Source organism: Schistocerca piceifrons, chromosome 5 (genome assembly GCF_021461385.2).
Source record: "Schistocerca piceifrons isolate TAMUIC-IGC-003096 chromosome 5, iqSchPice1.1, whole genome shotgun sequence".
NCBI lineage: Eukaryota > Metazoa > Arthropoda > Insecta > Orthoptera > Acrididae > Schistocerca > Schistocerca piceifrons.
The window spans coordinates 677,272,674-677,294,727 of record NC_060142.1 but is presented as its reverse complement, the minus strand read 5'-3'; the positions used below and the strand labels follow the sequence as shown (position 1 = coordinate 677,294,727).

General features: G+C 39.8%; 1 protein-coding gene across 3 annotated transcripts in view; it reads left to right on the top strand.

The window, feature by feature from the left end:
• Nucleotides 1-22,054, top strand: part of LOC124798185 (voltage-dependent calcium channel subunit alpha-2/delta-3) — a 792,806-nt gene that overhangs the window by 753,809 nt on the left and 16,943 nt on the right. The window lies entirely within an intron of this gene.

Genomic DNA, 22,054 nt, shown 5'->3' with positions numbered 1-22,054 from the left:
ATATGAGGGGCATCTAAAAATGTTCATTGAATGCACTAATATCAAACACACACACACACACACACACACACACACATACACTCTTTCATTGACATTTGGATATTAGTGCATTCAATGAAGCAAAGCATAAACTCTTCTTCTCCTGCTCCTCCCTCCCTCTCCCTCCTCTCTCTCTCTCTCTCTCTCTCTCTCTCTCTCTCTCTCTCTCTCCCCCCTCCCTCCCTCCCTCCCTCCCTCCTTCCCTCCCCCCTCAAAAAAAAAAAAAAATCTGCAGAGTTGCTTGTGATATTGATACATCTGTATGGTATGGAAGTTGTCAGTAGAGAAAATTTTTATACTGGTTAATACTTTATAGACAGAAAGCAAACTTTTTAATGGTGTTCCATGTTTGGGATTCCAATATTATTTCTGGGCAGAAAAACTCTGGAACAAATGAGTAAAAATCAATACATGATTGGATTTTTGTTCATCCTGAGGTGCTACCAACATGGCCAGGGACATGTGATCTGTGGAAATTATGATTTTTCGTCCTCTTGGCCTCAGTGATAACAAATACAGATAAAATTTCTTGTGGTCACCTATTCTGATGTTTTGTTGATTTGACCATGCAAGGTAGGCCCAAACAACCATGTTTCAGTAGAAGTTTAATAACACCACCTCCCCTTGTGCTGTTTGTTTGCTGAGAGAAACAGTGAATTTCCATCTAAACTACTGAAGTAACTCATAAAGATTCCATGTTGAACTCCTGTATTAACTCTTCTTAATACAATAACTCATTACTTCCATTCACAATAACGTTCACACACTTCAAAATTAGTTATAATGACTGTCTGATCTTTACATCATCTTAGTTCAGATGACAAGATTCAACTGATAGTTTATTAGATATTTGCTTGTCACATCTTTTACATTGTTGTCTCATGACAATACTATTCTCTGTGGCTGCAAAACACATCCAAGCCATGACATCAAGGAACAAGTGGCCCCACAGCAAGTGGAGATGCTAACTCTCTGTCCTACCTTGTGTATGTGATGTGCCTATGTCTTTTATCACACCTGCACATGTCACAAACCATTCCTCCTACAGTGTGATATCCAAAACTGATTTATTTATAAAATAAACTTTCTTCAAATCTGACAATGCCCTGGTTGCTCATGATTCTTTCACGAGTTTGCATAAATTTGTGCATGACCCATTCTTCCTTCGTGAGCTGCATTTCCTTCCCCGTGCCCCTCCCTCCCTGTTGTCATTCGTCATTCGTTCTCATCTGCCTTCCCCCCCCCCCTTCCCCCCCCCCCCCCTCTTCCCATGTCACGGCATTCTTATTGATGTCGATCTGGCTATCCACCAGGTACCTTGTATTCCTTCTGATTTTTGTTCCCCTTGCCTTTTTCTTGACCTTTGCTTCTGAATTTCCCATTTGGGGAAGAACTTCCTCCCTACCATCCGTGGCATGGATTCCTCTCCCCCCTACCACTACTTCCCCTCTTCCTTCTCCACAGTAGCCGCCCGCTCCCCCACCAACAACACCACCGACTCTGGACCCTACTACCAGACCAGCGTGTGCAGCCAGTCTGTTTAGTGGGGCTGTTATGTACCCATCTGGCTGAGCCCCCTGACAACGCAGGGATCATACTTCTGATAACTGGGCTGTTGGCTCCCATGCTTGTCCAGGAGTGGTTACTTGTCAGCCTCGCTGCAGCTGAGTGGCACCTGAGCCCCCGATCGGAGTGGATGGTATCGGGGCAGATGCTTTCTGTATGAAACGTATTAAGCTCCAAAAATCTGCCCATTCTTCTACAGTTGTCTCTTTGGTGTGTAATGGATCATTTAATGCTTGTTCTTATGTCCCTACGACCTTCCCCTCCCTAGCTATAGCCTGGGTGGAAGGCCAGGCTCACCGACTTGGGGCAAACTTCTTTCCCCTTTCCTGTCCTGCACTAGGCTGATGGGTCACTTTCATTGCCACGAAGTCAGAGACAAGTTTGGGGAAGTGGAGTCTCTCAGTAAGATGTGGTTGCGTTTGCTGTTGATTAAAACTTCTTCTGCAGCCCTTTGTGCATGCGACCATCTTAGCAACATCCTGGTGTCCATTACTCCTTACAAGTCTTTGAATATGGTTCAGGGAGTTATTTTTCTTCAGGACCTCATCCTTTGAACTGTTTATGAACTCCAAGCCAATCCAAAACATGGCATTTAATTTTGTTTGGGGTCAGTATTTTGAACATAGCTGCACTTCACCAACAGTTACAGAACAGCAAGTGTAATAGACAGCCAATCAGGTGCAATAAATGGTGGTTTTCAATTAACCCTCAGCATGGTTTCAACGGATTTAAACTCGTCTTCCTCAGATGGATCTCTTCCAGGGTCAGAAAGCCTCCATCACTCCAATGGTGTTATGTTGTTTGTTCCGTCAATTCTTATGGGAGTTTAAGGATGCCATTGTGTGTTTTTTTTTTTTTTTTTTTTTTTTTACACCAATGGCTCTAAAACCACCGATCATGTGGGATGTGCTTTCACATCTTCTTTTGGCATGGAACACCATGTCTTGCCTGCCACATGTGGGGTGTTTACTGTGAAATTGGTAGCCATCTGTTGGTCCCTCTGCTTTATTAAATGGACATCTCTTACCCAAGTTTTGTTATGTACCAACTCCAGTGGTTGGCCTTCGGGCAATTGCTTGGTGTTTCTCCTGCTACTCTTCGATCTCTGCCATCCACAACCTTCATGTCAATTTTGGCAATGCTGCTTGTTCAGTTGATTTTCTTTGGTTCCTAGCCATTGGAGTATCCCAGGTAATGAACTTGATTGAATTCGCTGATTGTCAGGCTGGCTAGCTGGGGGGTGGGTGGGTGGGCTACCTACCATCAGAAAGCCAATGTTCGCTTGGTATGTTTGCTGGGGGGACCTCATCCGAGATGTGTAGGTGGTCTTGCTGATGGCTATCGAATGTGCAGGGTGCGGTCGTTTGCAAGTTGTGGTTCACATAAGCACCAACAACATCTGTTGCATGGGTTCTGAGGTGATCCTCAGTTTGTACAGGCAGCTGTTGGAGGTGGTGAAGCCCAAAGGGTGCAAGTAGAGCTCACAATTTGCAGCATCATTCCCAGACTTGGTCGGGGTTCTCGCATCCAAATGGAGGTTCTCAACCAAAGGCTTCGTCGACTCTGTGGTGGTCTTGGCTGAAGATTTCTGGACCTGCATTATCATGGTGGGATATGTAGGACTCCCCTTGATACGTCAGGGGTGCACTACACAAAGGAAGCAGCTACTCAGTTAGCAGAGTACTTGGGAGTGAACATGAGGATTTTTTAGGCTAGGCGGTAGTTTGAAGTGCTATGATGAATGCTTGCTAGTCGATTTGGAACAAGGGAAGTTAAACAGTGTTCAGAATAAAGACGCTTTGACTGTCACGGTTTTATCAGTAAACTGCCAAAATATTCGTAGTAAAGTTCCCGAATTTACTGCTCTCCCGGAAAGTTGTCACACTCATATTATTCTTGGGACTGAGAGCTGGCTGAAACCCAAAGTGGAAAGCTCTGAGATATTTAGCGAGTCATGGAATGTATATTGGAAAGACAGATTAGGGGCCATAGCAGGGGGAGTTTTCATTGCAGTTGACAAAAATATTGTCTCTGTTGAGGTCGAAGTTGAGTGTGTCAGTGAAGTCGTCTGGTTGCGTATAACAGGTTTAGGTCAAACAATGTTAATTGTTGGATGTTTTTACTGGCAACCTAACTCCACTGTGGCATTTCTAGAGTCATTCAAAGAAAGCCTACGGTCAATAGTGCATAAATATTCAGATCATGCAGCACTAGTTGGAGGCAACTTTAACTTGCCAAGTATAGACTAAGGTGTATATGGATTCACCACAGGGGAGGGAGTACAGACAGACAGTCATGCAAAATATTTTTGAACATGTTTTCTGAAAATTATCTTGAGCAGCTAGCTCAGCATCCCACACACAAAGGAAATATCTTAGACCTTGTAGATATGAACAGGCCAAACATTATCGACAATGTCATTATAGACACAAGGATTAGCGATAATGATGTCATTTATAGCAACTATGATTACAAAAGCTAATAAATCAGCCAAGAAGGCTAGGAAAGTGTTTCTGCTAGATAGAGCAGATAAGCAGTTATTAATATCTTACAGTGAACTGGCATCACTTAGTATCAGCAAGATGGTTGTGGAGGAATTATGGGCAAAGTGTAAGCAGATTATAAATTGTGGTCTGGAGAATTATGTCCCTAGTAAGTGAATAAAGGATGGAAAAGGCCCTCCATGGTTTCATAACAAAATTTGTAAGATGCTGAGAAAGCAGAGGCTGTTGTAGTCTCTCTTCAAAAGGGGATGCACAAATGACGACAAGCGAAGGTTAGTAGAGATTTATGCGTTTATGAAAAGATCTATGCAGGAAGAATTCAACAACTACCACCGTAACACCTTAGCAAAAGAGCTAAAGTGGAGTTATTGAACGCAGTTTTCCGAAATTCCTTCACCAGGGAAGACGAATGGAATATTCCAGAATTTGAAACACAAACAGCTGCTAGCATGAGTTTCTTAGAAGTAGATACCTTAGGGGTTGCAAAGCAACTCAAATTGCTTATACGGGCAAGTCTTCAGGTCCAGATTGTATACCGATTAGGTTCCTTTCAGATTACACTGATAAAATAGCTCCCTACTTAGCAATCATATACAATCGCTCGCTCACCGATAGATCTGTACCTACAGATTGGAAAATTGCTCAGGTTGCACCAGTGTTTAAGAAGGGTAGTAGGAGTAATCCATCAAAGTACAGACCTATATCATTGACGTCGGTTTGCAGTAGGGTTTTGGAGCATATACTGTATTCAAACATTATGAATCACCTCAAAGGGAACGATCTATTGATACATAATCAGCATGGTTTCAGAAAACATCGTTCTTGTGCAATGCAGCTAGCTCTTTATTCGCATGAAGTAATGGCCACTATCGACAGGGTATCTCAAGTTGATTCCATATTTCTAGATTTCCGGAAAGCTTTTGACACTGTTCCTCACAAGCGACTTCTAATCAAGCTGCGGGCCTATGGGGTATCATCTCAGTTGTGCGACTGGATTCATGATTTCCTGTCAGGAAGGTCGCAGTTTGTAGTAATAGACGGCAAATCATCGAGTAAAACTGAAGTGATATCAAGTGTTCCCCAGGGAAGCGTCCTGGGACCTCTGCTGTTCCTGATCTATATAAATTACCTGGGTGACAATATGAGCAGCTCTCTTAGGTTGTTCGCAGATGATGCTGTAATTTACCGTCTAGTGAGGTCATCCGAAGACCAGTATCAGTTGCATAGCGATTTAGAAAAGATTGCTGTATGGTGTGGCAGGTGGCAGTTGACGCTAAATAATGGAAAGTGTGATGTGATCCACATGAGTTCCAAAAGAAATCCGTTGGAATTCAATTACTCAATAAATAGTACAATTCTCAAGGCTGTCAATTCAACTAAGTACCTGGGGTTTAAAATTGTGAACAACTTCAGTTGGAAAGACCACATAGATAATATTGTGGGGAAGGCGAGCCAAAGGTTGCGTTTCATTGGCAGGACACTTAGAAGATGCAACAAGTCCAATAAAGAGACAGCTTACACTACACTCATACGCCCTCTGTTAGAATACTGCTGCGCAGTGTGGGATCCTTACCAGGTGGGATTGACGGAGGACATCGAAAGGTTGCTAAAAAGGGCAGCTCATTTTGTATTATCACTTAATAGGGGAGAGAGTGTGGCAGATATGATACGCGAGTTGGGATGGAAGTCATTAAAGCAAAGACGTTTTTTGTCATGGCGAGATCTATTTATGAAATTTCAGTCACCAACTTTCTCTTCCGAATGCGAAAATATTTTGTTGAGCCCAACCTACGTAGGTAGGAATGATCATCAAAATAAAATAAGAGAAATCAGAGCTCGAACAGAAAGGTTTAGGTGTTCGTTTTTCCCGTACGCTGTTCGGGAGTGGAATAGTAGAGAGATAGTATGATTGTGGTTCGATGAACCCTCTGCCAAGCACTTAAATGTGAATTGCAGAGTAATCATGTAGATGTAGATGTAGATCTGACAGAGAACCAGAGAAAATTCTGATCATGTGTAAAATCACTAAGCAGGTCTAAGGCTTTCATTCAGTCATTCTTAACCAGTCCGGTCTGGCAGTTGAAGATAGCAAAACGAAACCTAAAGTTTTAAATTTCACAGTTGAGAAATTGTTCATGCAGGAGAGCCTTACAAACATTCTGTCATTTGACCATCGGACAGACTCCTCTATGGACAACATAGAAATAAGCATACCTGCTGTAGAGAAGCAACTTAAAGATTTGAAAACAAATAAATCTCCAGGTCTGGTTGGAATCCCAGTTTGATTTTACAAAGAGTACTCTATGGCACTGGCCCCTTACCTAGCTTGCATTTATCGTGAATCTCTCACCCAGCATAAAGTCACAATCAACTGCTAAAAAGTTCAGGTGACTTCAGTATATAAGAAAGGTAAAAGAACAGACCCGCAAAATTACAGACCAATATCTCTAACTTCAGTTTGCTGCAAAATCCTTGAACACATTCTCGGTTTGAATACAATAAATTTTCATGAGGCTAATCAGCTATGTCCACATATCAGTGTGGTTTTAGGAGGCATCGCTCCTGTGATACTCAGCACGCACTTTTCTCATGTGACACACTGAGAACTATGAGTGAAGGGCAACAGGCAGATTCCATATTTCTACATTTCTGGAAAGTGTTTGACGTGGTGTCCCATTGGAGGCTGTTAACAAAGGTATGAGTATATGTAATAAGTTCACAAATATGTGAGTGGCTTGGAGACATCTGAAATAATAAAACCCAGTATGTTGTTTTCGATGGCAAGTGTTTGTCAGAGAAAAGGGAATCGTCAGGAGTGCCCAAGGGAAGTGTGATAGGACTGCTGTTGTTCTCTGTATACATAAATGATTTGGTGGATAGGGTGGGCAGCAGTCTGCAGTTGTTTACTGTGATGCTGTGGTGGACAGTAAGGTGTCAAAGTTGAGTGTCTTTATGAAGATACAAGATGACTTAGACAAAATTTCCATTTGGTGTGATGAATGGCAGCGAACCCTAAATGTGGAAAAATGTAAGTTAATGCAGATGAGTAGAAAGAACAAACCTGTAATGTTTGGATACATTATTACTAGTGTCCATTTGACACAGTCAATTCATTTAAATATCTGGGCATAATGTTGCAAAGCAATATGAGATGAAACGAGCATGTGAAGCTGCTGGGGAAGGCAAATATGTCGTCTTTGGTTTATTGGGGGAATTTTAGGAAAGAGTGGTTCTCCAGTAAAGGAGATCACATATAGGGTGCTGGTGTGACCTATTCTTGAGTACTGCTCAAATGTTTGGGATCTGTACCACGTTGGATTGAAGGAAGACATTGAAGCAATTCAGAGAAGGGCTGCTAGATTTGTTACGGATAGGTAAAAAAAAAGTAAGTGATATGGAGATGGTTCTGGAACTCAAATGGGAATCCGTGGAGAGAAGGCGGCATTGTTTTTGGGAAACACTATTGAGAAAATTTAAACAACCAACATTTGAAACTGACTACAAAATAATTCTGCTCTTGCCAACATAAATTGTGCATAAGGACCACAAGCATAAGGTACAAGAAATTAGGGCTCGTATGAAGGCATACGGTTGTTTTCCCTCACTCTATTTGCGACGAGTGGAAAAGGAGGGGAAACGACAAGTAGTGGTACAGGGTACCCTCCACCATGCACCTTACGGTGGTTTGCAGAATATCAATGTAGATGTAGAATTCTCCGTGATTCCTCTAGGGGACAGATTTACAACTTTACATCAAATCCCTCTTTGCGCAATCATGGGCTGATTTGACTCCCCCTCCCCCTAATAACCTTTGATAACCTTCGTGCAGTCAAGGAGATCCCACTACATGGTGTTTTTCCCTCTACCTCTCCCGGCGGGGATCTACCATTTTTGTATTAGGTTGACTCATGGGTTTTTACTTCGCAAAGAGCCACTCCTCCCCCCCCCCCCCCCCCCCTGCCGCCAAACCCCTCCTTTTCTTTTATTATGAGTGCCCCCTCATGGTGATCCATATTTTGCTGATCTGTCCCTGCCTTTTGGCCCTTTGCACTAAATTGTCTTTCCACTTTCCTTTCCTATGCATCAGAGAATGATCCTCCCCAGTTTTCTTTGTGAAAGTGGTTTGTCATTTCAGTACGTATCTTAATTCCCCTCTGGAACTGGAGTCCTTTGGTTAGCATTGACGTTGGTTTTGGAGGCCTCGGTGTTGCCTCCACACCAGCCAGGTTGCCTCCCCTCCCCTCCCTTGTTTCCCTGTGTTTTTTCTGGTCTTTTGTGCCAGTTTGTTTCCCCATTCTTGTGTCTTCTTCGCCTGGAGTTGACCCTGTTGTGTTATAATCATGGTAAGGTGTGGGGATCAGAAAGGGACAGTGGTGGTGCTGGTGCCCCAAAAACATGTAGCATTTCTGGGGGCCCCCACTCTCACCGTCCTGCCCCCTCCCTCCCAACTCCTCCTGGTCCCTACTCTCCCTGCTGCCCTGATGTTCCTTTTACCTCTTCTCTTCCCCAATTTCCCTTCCCCTTGACTGAACTATGCTGTTTGTATTGTTTCTTCCTTGGTTTCTACTGCCATCTGCCACCATCATGGGACCGATGACCCACTCTTTGGTCCCCTCCCCCAATCAACCAAACAACCATCAAATCTGATGAGCATCTTTCATTGTTATGAATGCTCAAGACATGTGATCCTTTTATCAAAACTGACATGTCACATCACACATCCCGCTATAGATATGTGAGATCTCGTGAAGGGTTTTCCGCTTATCTTACTAAAACAACTTGGAATTCATTGAAAACAAATTCATATAACACTAATGATTATCAGTATAATTCTCTCTAATGCCATGCATATAATTTGCATTCAAATCCACAAACTTATTCAAGACATGGGTCTTTTGATTACTAAAAAATTAGAACATTCTTTCACCACTTCATGTTTCTAAGTGTCTTCTCTACAGAACACCCATTTAAGTATCTCTTATTTAAATCTTTGTTTTACAATGTATTCCACAGTCTCTTCATTTCCTCATAAAGATAATGACTTTGTTTTAGCTTGGATATGCTGTAGTTACACACACTACTCTTTCAAAAAAATTTGTATAATTCCTCTAACAATACATATCTTTTATTATCTTGTTCCTATAGCTTATACGTCTTAATTATATAGGTTTCTTTATCTATGTAGTATATGTTAGTTCTCTCATTTTCTTGAGTTTGTTTCATTTTATAATGTTATCATGAAATCTGTGAAGAGCTTCCATTGAGCTTTCTTTATTTTTGTTCTGTTCTCAAACAGATAATGAGTAGCATTTCTCCTCTTATCAGTCTGTAAGTTACTTTACTGTCAAAGACATACCCTTGAGTACAGATATGAAAACAAATTAACAAGTTCATTTTACTTTTATTCACTTGACATTGACCACATATGTGTAGTCTTTTTCTTCTAAATTATGTAATCTTTGTAATATTTCATAACATTACTAGACACCCATGTATAGATTACTTATATTCCTTTTACAAATCCTTGGCTCTATCACACTCAAAGAGCTATATGATGAAAGGTCATCATTGCCTATTGTTATAACTGCAAATCAGGGACATCTATTATGTCAAGCACATTTGGAAAAGGCTCTGTCATAAATCAGCACTATCGAGGTAAGTGTCTTTATACTCTGCCAGTTTGGCGAATCCTTCACAAATGGGAACTACAATTACATGACAGTTTCTTATCTCCATAAAAACTTCTTATTTCTTCCTCTGTGAAAAGATACTTCTCAGTCACATATCATTCTTATGTTGCTAGAGTGTTTCTCCCAAACCTACTCTCCCCAAGCAGTTAGGCCATCCCTTCCATGAATTAAGCTAACCTAGGCATAGGTCATCCTTTACATGGGTTCACCTACCATTTCCTCTGCAACACATCTGTAGTATGAGGTACACTGCATCCCAAAAAACCAGTAATAACCAGTGTACCTTACCCTGTCCCATAATCATTTATTTGAATGAATTTCTCCTTGGAGTTTTAACTTTACCTTGATGCCGATAAACTGATTACAGTCTTAGCATTATTTTACCATTACAGTGACATAACATTTCACTTGCTAAACTACTACTTTTTCATGTACATGTTCACAAGTCTACTACACTTTGGGAATGGTTTCTTTTCTCTTCTTCTTCTCCCTGTTCATGTGACATTGCTATCATGTCGTACCTCTAAAGACTTGTAATTACAGTGAAACAAACAAATTAACCTTTCAATAAAGAAAAGAAATATTTGCAGAAAATTTGCTGTGCTTTATTGCTCGTGTGTGTGACCAGGCTCACGTATTCACACTTTAAAAGAAATCACAAATCTTTATGTTGCTCATAATCATCACTGTCTAGTGTATATCTTTCATGCTTTGATCTTAAGTAACATACTTTTATTATTACCTTAACCCTTATAGGTTTATGTAAAACCCTCATTAGTCATATTTACCTTTAGGATAGGACAGTAGGAGATGGAGTTAGGGTAAAGACAACAGGAGAGAAAGAGTAGAAATTATTACTCCATGGAAAACAAAATACAGGATACTAAAACAGGCATCTTGGATACCCAACACGTCAACCCAGCGAACCTGCAAAGATCTCATATTGGGGATTTAAACTTCTTTATCATATCAATCCCCCTATTTATCATATCAGACCCCCTATGAACCATAGACCTTGCCGTTGGTGGGGAGGCTTGCGTGCCTCAGTGATACAGATAGCCGTACCGTAGGTGCAACCACAACGGAGGGGTATCTGTTGAGAGGCCAGACAAACATATGGCTCCTGAAGAGGGGCAGCAGCCTTTTCAGTAGTTGCAGGGGCAACAGTCTGGATGATTGACTGATCTGGCCTTGTAACACTAACCAAAACGGCCTTGCTGTGCTGGTACTGCGAACAGCTGAAAGCAAGGGGAAACTACGGCCGTAATTTTTCCCGAAGGTATGCAGCTTTACTGTATGGATAAATGATGATGGCGTCCTCTTGGGTAAAATATTCCGGAGGTAAAGTAGTCCCCCATTCGGATGTCCAGGCGGGTACTACTCAGGAGGACGTCGTTATCAGGAGAAAGAAAACTGGCATTCTACGAATCGGAGCGTGGAATGTTAGATCCCTTAATCGGGCAGGTAGGTTAGAAAATTTAAAAAGGGAAATGGATAGGTTAAAGTTGGATATAGTGGGAATTAGTGAAGTTCGGTGGCAGGAGGAACGAGACTTTTGGTCAGGTGAATACAGGGTTAAAATACAAAATCAAATAAGGGTTGTGGCCAAGATAGACACAAAGCCCACGCCTACAACAGTAGTACAAGTCTATATGCCAACTAGCTCTGCAGACGACGAAGAAATTGAAGAAATGTATGATGAAATAAAAGAAATTATTCAGACATTGAAGGGAGACGAAAATTTAATAGTCATGGGTGACTGGAATTCGGTAGTAGGAAAAGGGAGGGAAGGAAACTTATTAGGTGAATATGGATTGGGGGTAAGAAATGAAAGAGGAAGCCGCCTGGTAGAATTTTGCACAGAGCACAACTTAATCATAGCTAACACTTGGTTCAAGAATCATAAAAGAAGGTTGTATACATAGAAGAATCCTGGAGATACTAGAAGGTATCAGATAGATTATATAATGGTAAGACAGAGATTTGGGAACCAGGTTTTAAATTGTAAGACATTTCCAGAGGCAGATGTGGACTCTGACCACAATCTATTGGTTATGAACTGTAGATTAAAACTGAAGAAACTGCAAAAAGGTGGGAATTTAAGGAGATGGGACCTGGATAAACTGACTAAACCAGAGGTAGTACAGAGTATCAGGGAGAGCATAAGGGAACAATTGACAAGAATTGGGGAAAGAAATACAGTTAAAGAAGAATGGGTAGCTTTGAGGGATGAAGTAGTGAAGGCAGCAGAGGATCAAGTAGGTAAAAAGACGAGGGCTAGTAGAAATCCTTGGGTGACAGAAGAAATATTGAATTTAATTGATGAAAGGAGAAAATATGAAAATGCAGTAAATGAAGCAGGCAAAAAGAAATACAAACGTCTGAAAAATGAGATCGACAAGAAGTGCAAAATGGCTAAGCAGGCATGGCTAGAGGACAAATGTAAGGATGTAGAGGCTTATCTCACTAGGGGTAAGATAGACACTGCCTACAGGAAAATTAAAGAGACCTTTGGAGAAAAGAAAATGACTTATATGAATATCAAGAGCTCAGATGGAAACCCAGTTCTAAGCAAAGAAGGGAAAGCAGAAAGGTGGAAGGAGTATATAGAGGGTCTATACAAGGGTGATGTACTTGAAGGCAATGTGATAGAAATGGAAGAGGATGTAGATGAAGATGAAATGGGAGATACGATACTGCGTGAAGAGTTTGATAGAGCACTGAAAGACCTAAGTCGAAACAAGGCCCCGGGAGTAGACAACATTCCATTAGAACTGCTGACAGCCTTTGGAGAGCCAGTCCTGACAAAACTCTACCATCTGGTGAGCAAGATGTATGAGACAGGTGAAATACCCTCAGACTTCAAGAAGAATATAATAATTCCAATCCCAAAGAAAGCGGGCGTTGACAGATGTGAAAATTACCGAACTATCAGTTTAATAAGTCACGGCTGCAAAATACTAATGTGTATTCTTTACAGACGAATAGAAAAGGTGGTAGAAGCTGACCTTGGGGAAGATCAGTTTGGATTCTGTAGAAATATGGGAACATGTGAGGCAATACTGACCCTACGACTTATTTCAGAAGCTAGATCAAGAAAAGGCAAACCTACGTTTCTAGCATTTGTAGACTTAGAGAAATCTTTCGACAATGTTGACTGGAATACTCTATTTCAAATTCTGAAGGTGGCAGGGGTAAAATACAGGGAGCGAAAGGCCATTTACAATTTGTACAGAAACCAGATGGCAGTTGTAAGAGTCGAGGGACATGAAAGGGAAGCAGTGGTTGGGAAGGGAGTGAGACAGGGTTGTAGCCTCTCCCTGATGTTCTTCAATCTGTATATTGAGCAAGCAGTAAAGGAAACAAAAGAAAAATTTGGAGCAGGTATTAAAATCCATGGAGAAGAAATAAAAACTTTGAGGTTCGCCGATGACATGGTAATTCTGTCAGAGACAGCAAAGGACTTGGAAGAGCAGTTGAAAGGAATGGACAGTGTCTTGAAAGGAGGATATAAGATGAACATCAACAAAAGCAAAGCAAGGATAATGGAATGTAGTCAAATTAAGTCGGGTGATGCTGAGGGAATTAGATTAGGAAATGAGACACTTAAAGTAGTAAAGGAGTTTTGCTATTTGGGGAGCCAAACAACTGATGATGATCGAAGTAGAGAGGATATAAAATGTAGACTGGTAATGGCAAGGAAAGCATTTCTGAAGAAGAGAAATTTGTTAACATCGAGTATAGATTTAAGTGTCAGGAAGTTGTTTCTGAAAGTATTTGTATGGAGTGTAGCCATGCATGGAAGTGAAACATGGACAATAAATAGTTTGGACAAGAAGAGAATAGAAGCTTTTGAAATGTGGTGCTACAGAAGAATGCTGAAGATTAGATGGGTAGATCACATAACTAATGAGGAGGTACTGAATAGGTTTGGGGAGAAGAGGAGTTTGTGGCACAACTTGACTAGAAGAAGGGATCAGCTGGTAGGACATGTTCTGAGGCATCAAGGGATCACCAATTTAGTATTGGAGGGCAGTGTGGAGGGTAAAAATCGTAGAGGGAGATCAAGAGATGAATACACTAAGCAGATTCAGAGGGATGTAGGCTGCAGTACGTACTGGGAGATGAAGAAGCTTGCACAGGATAGGGTAGAGTGGAGAGCTGCGTCAAACCAGTCTCAGGACTGAAGACCACAATAACAACAATCATATCAATATTAAATAAAACTTTTCCCTGCTCCACTACAGTCTGGAACCGCGCGACCGCTAAGGTTGCAGGTTTGAATCCTGCCTCGGGCATGGATGTGTGTGATGTCCTTAGGTTAGTTAGGTTTAAGTAGTTCTAAGTTCTAGGTGACATGACCTCAGTAGTTAAGTCCCAAAGTGCTCAGAGCCATTTGAACCATTTTTTCCGTGCCCCATTTTAGGGTCTGCCAGGTACACTGCTAACAGCTGTGGAATACCTGTTACTTCAAAGGGTTCCGGATAACATGGGAAAAATCCACTAGTTTCTTTCTTTAAATCTGAGCTCGGGTGATAGTGCTTCATTAATACTGTATATGATATTGCAGTTCCTGAATTGTTCAGAAGTAGGATGAATGTTCCTTTGGACTTGCATGATTTTCTGAAGCAACACTGCATCTACCTGCTGAACAATACAGGTTCTGCAACATTGTATTTATCTGCCGACATGGGGCAAGTGACTTTGAATTAAAATATTTACCTTGTAGGGGAATACACATAATGGAAGTAAGAGTACAGTCTTTAGACACATGGTTTGCAACATACGAAAGTGTGGGTCTGATTCTGAGGCATGCTCAGATTGCCTAGTGGTAAGGCAACTGCTCACATTAGTGGGAAATCCCTGTTCAAGTCCCAGTCCAGCACAAATTTTCATTATTGTCATTACATTATACAGCTGATGGCTATCCATATTCACATCTGTGAATACATTTCATGTATTTCATTTTGGCTGTAACCACCACAGTGACTGTTCCTGCAAAAGTACATGCATGTCCCGAAGGAACATTACATTGTACTTCTGAACAATACAGGCACTGCAATATTCTATTTATCCACCAACACTGGAAAGAAACTTTCAATTAAAATGTCTCCCCTGTATGAGAATATATGTAATGTGTGTATAAGTACACGTTGGAGACACATAGTTGACGACATATGGAAGTTTAGATCTGGCTGTGAGTCATCTGCAACAGTCAGATCTTGTAACAATTGCAGTGCTTTTAGATATGGTTAATATGATATGCTATTGTTGTCCTCTCTAACTTTTTGACAGACTTCATAGATTATTAATACTTTTATTACCTTTCTGTGTAAATTTTTAAAATAATAGAATTTACTCACATGCTTGGTGTATTTATGAATATCAAAATGTCTGTACTTTCTGTGTGTAAACCATATTAAATCTTCTTCTACTATTTGTGGAATACATAGGTTCCAAAGCAGTCCCTTTTCATTTAACCTCCAGAACAAAATATTTTCTCTCACAAACCACAAAGATTTTTCTTCTGGCAGACACGATGTCTGCTCACATAATTGAATCTCCTCTCCAAAATACTCATCTGTCCAGACATATTGCTTTATTCTTAAAGCTAACTTTCTTACTATAACAATATTATGAAAAAGAAAACTGCTACTCACCATATAGCGGAGATGATGAGTTGCAGATTGGCGCAGCAAAAAGACTGTCACAAATGAAGCCTTCCTCAACAATAGAACGCGCACACACACACACACACACACACACACACACACACACACACACACACACACCCCCCACACACACACACACACACACACACACACAGTCAAATGCAACTCACACACACGACTGCAGTCTCAGGCAATTGAAACCTCACTGCAAGCAGCAGCACCTGTACGTGATGAGAGTGGCGACTGGGTGGGGCTAAGGAGGAAACAAGTGTGGGGAGGTGGAGGGATAGTATGGTGGGGGTGTCAGACAGTGAAGGGCTGCAGGTTAGATGGAGGGCAGCTTCACAGCCTGTGCCATATGGATCCTCCCCACCAACACCAGCTTTTCTGAATTGTGCAGGTGGAAACTTTCCGTGCAATACATCTTACATTCCCGTAAACTTCCTGGCCTCAACCTTTGTTCATCACTGTCCTCACCCATCCAGCCCCTTCCCTGTTCCCATTCCAGCACTACGCAGCCATCATTCTATGATCACACCCAGTCTTTTTACTTCTCTCCTTTTCTGATACTTCCCCCTCCCCACCTCTCCGCTGCCCTGTGTATAACCTGTAAAGCTTCACTGTCCGCCACCCCCACTGTACTATCCCTCCCCCTCCCTGCCCCAGCCTCCTCCTCACCCCCACCCAGTTGCCACTCCCATCATGCACTGCTGCTAATGCTCGAAGTGTGCTTTCAGTTGTCTGAGACTGCAGTCGTGTGTGTGTGTGTGTGTGTGTGTGTGTGTGTGTGTGTGTGTGTGTGTGTGTCTGTTGTGTGCATGCACCTGTCTATCGTTTACTTTATTTGTGACAGTCTTTTTGTTGTGCCAATCTGTGACTCAGCATCTCTGCTATATGGTCAATGTTGTTGTTGTCTTCAGTCCTGAGACTGGTTTGATGCAGCTCTCCATGCTACTCTATCCTGTGCAAGCTTCTTCATCTCCCAGTACCTACTGCAACCTACATCCTTCTGAATCTGCTTAGTGTATTCATCTCTTGATCTCCCAATACAATTTTTACCTTCCACAGTGCCCTCCAATGCTAAATTTGTGATCCCTTGATGCCTCAGAACATGTCCTACCAACTGATCCCTTCTTCTTGTCAAGTTGTGCCACAAACTCCTCTTCTCCCCAATTCTATTCAATACCTCCTCATTAGTTACGTGATCTACCCATCTAATCTTCAGCATTCTTCTGTAGCACCACATTTCAAAAGCTTCTATTCTCTTCTTGTCCAAACTATTTATCGTCCATGTTTCACTTCCATACATGGCTACACTCCATATAAATACTTTCAGAAACAACTTCCTAACACTTAAATCTATACTCGATGTTGACAAATTTCTCTTCTTCAGAAATGCTTTCCTTGCCATTGCCAGTCTACATTTTATATCCTCTCTACTTCGACCATCATCAGTTATTTGGCTCCCCAAATAGCAAAACTTCTTTACTACTTCAAGTGTCTCATTTCCTAATCTAATTCCCTCAGCATCACCCGACTTAATTTGACTACATTCCATTATCCTTGTTTTGCTTTTGTTGATGTTCATCTTATATCCTCCTTTCAAGACACTGTCCATTCCTTTTAACTGCTCTTCCAAGTCCTTTGCTGTCTCTGACAGAATTACCATGTCATCGGCGAACCTCAAAGTTTTTATTTCTTCTCCATGGATTTTAATACCTGCTCCAAATTTTTCTTTTGTTTCCTTTACTGCTTGCTCAATATACAGATTGAATAACATCGGGGACAGGCTACAACCCTGTCTCACTCCCTTCCAAACTGCTGCTTCCCTTTCATGCCCCTCGACTCTTATAACTGCCATCTGGTTTCTGTACAAATTGTAAATAGCCTTTTGCTCCCTGTATTTTACCCCTGCCATCTTTAGAATTTGAAATAAAGTATTCCAGTCAACGTTGTTGAAAGCTTTCTCTAAGTCTACAAATGCTAGAAACGTAGGTTTGCCTTTCCTTAATCTATTTTCTAAGATAAGTCGTAGGGTCAGTATTGCCTTACGTGTTCCAACATTTCTGCGGAATCCAAACTGATCTTCCCACTTTTCTTTTCATAATGTTGTTACATTCCATCCTGGATTTTCCATTGTTTAACTTTCTTACTATGTTATTGGTATAACCTGCTGCTAAAATGTTTGTACCAAAAATAATCCCCAGGTCTTCTGTTCTAATCATTTCATTCATTCCTAATGAGAGTCATGATAATCCATCTGGTGCTTTATTTTGTGATCCTTTTATGTAATTAATTTATACCTAAAATTCCTGTAAGAATAACACCCACCGCCATTAATCAGTTATGTATTCATCTACTTTCCATAAGGAAAGCCAACATTTGATAATCAGTATAGATAACTAATTCACATCCCCAAATCAGTACTTGAAATTTTTGTATGCTCCATCCAATAGTTAATAGTCCCTTTCCAATACCTGTATTTAACTCCTACTTGCAAAGGCAATGGTACTATGCTGTCATAAATTAGGGTCCCATTCACCCTGAAATAATTCACATATCATGCCATCTTCTGAGGCATCCATCATGAATGTAAATGTTTGGAGTATCACTGGGTGTTTTAGTATAAGTGTGTTGTGCCATAGGAAAATGCACTTGGCAGTACAATAGTGGGTTCTTTAGTTTGCTTTGGGAGGAGATTGGTTGGAACTATAAAACATAAAATATTAGCTCAATATTATGAAAAGGAAAGTTGCTACCCACCATATAGCGGAGATGCTGAGTTGCAGATAGGCACAACAAAAATACTGTCACAAAGTAGAAACTTCCAGAAACAGTTCCAGTAGACAGTCTGTTTGTTGTGCCTATGTGCCACTCAGCTTCTCCGCTATATGGTGAGTAGCAACTTTCCTTTTCATAATATTGTTACATTCCATCCTGGATTTTCCATTGTTTGAAAATATTAGTTCAGTTTATTACAATATAGATATGAAGAAATATTTAACTTGGTAAAATCCAGTTCCACAGGAATGTTCTGGGTATTTACAACTATCTGAGTATTATTTGTAACAGACAAATTTACAAGACTCTTAATTTGGAGTGTAATTGATATAATGTTCATATAAAGTTTTGCCTAAGATACTTAACACACTGGTAGATCCATCAATTATGGTGGTGTTCCAAAGATCTAGGAGGCATGGCTACACTGGCATTTCTCATTCATCAGTGCAGCATGCAGTGACCTTTATTTCCTGTGGTTTCATTGTGAGGTGCCAGCCTTGCTTTGGCACCCCATTCTTTGGATAACACCACAAGGTGCATCTAATAGGGCTTGTTTGATATTTTGAAAGGCTTTCAATGCATCCCATATCCACTTTGACCTTTCTTTTAATAAGAACGACACTCTGGAATCATTCATAAGCTGACCTTTATATGATGCCATTAAAATCCTTCCAGTCCTAAAGAAGAATGTAATTGCTTCACATTTCTAGGTTCTGGACTGTCCTTGACTACTCTTATGATTCTGGATGTGGTTTTATTCTTGTATTATTACTAGATATAATAAGAATTTCAGTTCTTGTTTACCAGAGTGTGATTCCAGTAGTTTAATAGAAATACAATTTTCATAAAATTTTTGTAAGGTTTTAGTTAATAATTTACTATGTTATTCCCAGGTCCTAGAAACCAGTAACATATCAAATAGCTATAAGATTAATTCCTGTAGTAGTTCATTACTTAAAACTGCATCCAGTGCATGTATAAACACTGCTACAGAGATGTTAACCTAAAAGATAGAACTCTAAATTGGTATGACTTTTCATCAAACAGAAATGCAGTGTACTGAGTCGAATTTTCATGCAGTCTTGCCTGCCAATATCCAGTAGTTAAGTCCATTGAACTAAAGTACTTCACTTGTTTGAATTCAACCAGCAATTTGTCAGTACCACCTGCTCTGTCTTTCTCCATTTCTCTCTGTTTGTTAAGTGTGGATATTTCTATACTAAGCACACTCCTCCTTTAGATTTTCACACTGTTAATAAAGGATTGTTATGTACACTTCTCCTCACTTGATTTGCAAGTGAAACAGAAAGGGAAATGACTAGTTGTAGTAGTAGTAGTAGTAGTAGTAGTGCAACGTACCCTCTGCCGTGCATCGAATTTTGGCTTGAAGAGGATGAGGATATAGATGATAAATTTTGAAACAATGACCACCATTCGAGACTAAGACTATTTTCACTTATATTTGTATTATTAGAACAATACAGTATTACGTAAGTTATTAAGTTATTAGCAAAATTCATAAACATGATTACATCTGGTAATGCAAGAGTTATGCGAAAATTAGGAAATAAATATGGCCAGTTTGAAGAAAGAGAACTCTTCTGCCCTACAGATACCTTCTCTTTTATACACATTTGTTACTTTTTATTATTCACACTTCAGTAGAGCTTTAATATAATTTCTGTTGGTGGTCATTTATATAAGTAATCTCTTAAATTTTATCTAATAGTTAACCATAGGCACTCATTACTCAGAATGATTAGGTGAGGAACTAGGTAACTCATATTGCCCTCATGCTACACGTAGCTTTTGGTGAATTTATAGCTGCAGCACATCTGCATATATAACATTTATAAAATTGCCTGTAACTTTTGATATACATGCAAGATTTGAAGTGTCTTCATATGACATGATCATTCCAATGGTTTAATTGTTATTAATTTCTTTTATTGAGCATTATATTCATAATTAAAAACAGTTGTAACTTGCTTAATACGTGTCATATTATTATGTTTCACGTTGCAATGTGTTCATCTCTTTACCAAGAATTTTGTAGTGTATCATGTTTTATTGTGTCATGTTTGTAAGTCTGTAATATTGTTGTCATTGTTGTTACATGTGGCCTTATTAAAATGTAATCCATAATTATTTAATCGATGGAATGGTCTACCATAATTTTTCTTCTGCCATAATTATTTAACATCTCACTGCGTAGTTTCATACAAAAGTACTTTGAAAATAGTAGTAGTAATAATAATAATAATTATTATTATTATTATTATTATTATTATTATTATTATTATATGACATAAGCTGCAGAAAAGTTATAACATAAAATTTGTGGCACCTTAGTAAAATAAGCAGATGTACAGAATAATTAAGATAAGTAAATGTAACAGCAAAACAAACGTTGCAGACAGTTACAACTTGTAATTTCTGGCATCCCGCATAACCTGCAGATGTTGCCTTCCTTCTGTCTTCTGCTTCCAGTCCTGAGCATATCAGTAAACGACCTGAATCCATAACAATAATTCTGCAAATATAACATTTGTTTGTGAGAAGAACTCCTATCCTGTTTAAATGTTGGGCTAGGCAATCAGGTTCCGTTATTAATCGAACGTTGGATACTACTTCCTTCCTCAGTTTATTACTGAATAGCACCCAACAGTCTTGTATGTTTTCTTAATGTTCTTTTTTGATTTACTTAGTAATATGGGGTAATTTGGGATTCCATAATTATCTTGTTAATAAATTTCTTAAGTGTGTCAGATGGAATGGATTTTTTGTTAGCTTCTATATGTTTTCCTTTCTTGGCCAATTGGTCAACATTCTCATTTCTGTCGATTCCTACTTTTGAAGATATTCATTGGAACACTGTTTCCTTATTTCTGTCCATGATATACTCTAAGATTTGTCTTCTTTCATTTATGGTAGTTGTTCCTGTGGAGAGGTTTGTTGAGGTAGCTTGAATGGCTGCTGTAGAAGTAACCAATATTACAGCTTTTGTAAATAAGTAGATTCTTTATATAAGGATGTTAACTGTTAGCTGGGTTGATATATTTCAGTGTAAAACGTCATTGTACACTGCCCAATAGGGGAGTGTTGAGAAAACAATTTGCATTGCACCCCAGCTCCAGCTTTGTCATGAATATGTGATCTGTCTATATATTCTAAGCCATCCTGGTTCTGGTTATTTGTCATGTAACATCTTTATCACAGTTGCCTTTAAAACCATATCTGAAGTCTCGTTCTTAGTAATATTCTCCGCTGTCAACTGGTTTTTTACAGCCTCATAAAAGGTTGACAATTTTTTTGAGATCCTCTGTAATTATATTTATGTATAGGCCATTCAAAAAACTTTTTCATCTGCTATTGGTGTTGTTTGTGTTTTTAAAGATGTTTCAGGCCAGATTTCAATCCAGTTTGCTTTCTGTGAGGTGTTCATTTTAGTGAATATTCTTATTGCTTATTTTTTGATTCCTTTTGTGATGGAAAGTTTTTTTGTGTGAGCATAGTTTTGACTGTTCTGGTTATGATGCAAAGTGCTTGCTTCTGTATTCTATCCAAAGTGTCTATCTGGTTTTGTGCTGTGGGAGTCATTTCACCTCCATATTTAACAACAAGTTTCATAATTGTATTGATTGTTTTGTTTAAGGTGTTCTGAGTGCAGCCCTAGTTTACTCCAGCTAGTCTCTTCAAGACTGGTATTCTTTCTTGTATTTTTTCTTTAATAGTGGTAACACAGTTGATGAAGCTTAATTTACTATCTAATAATGCATGTAGGTATTTAGTAGATCTTTAA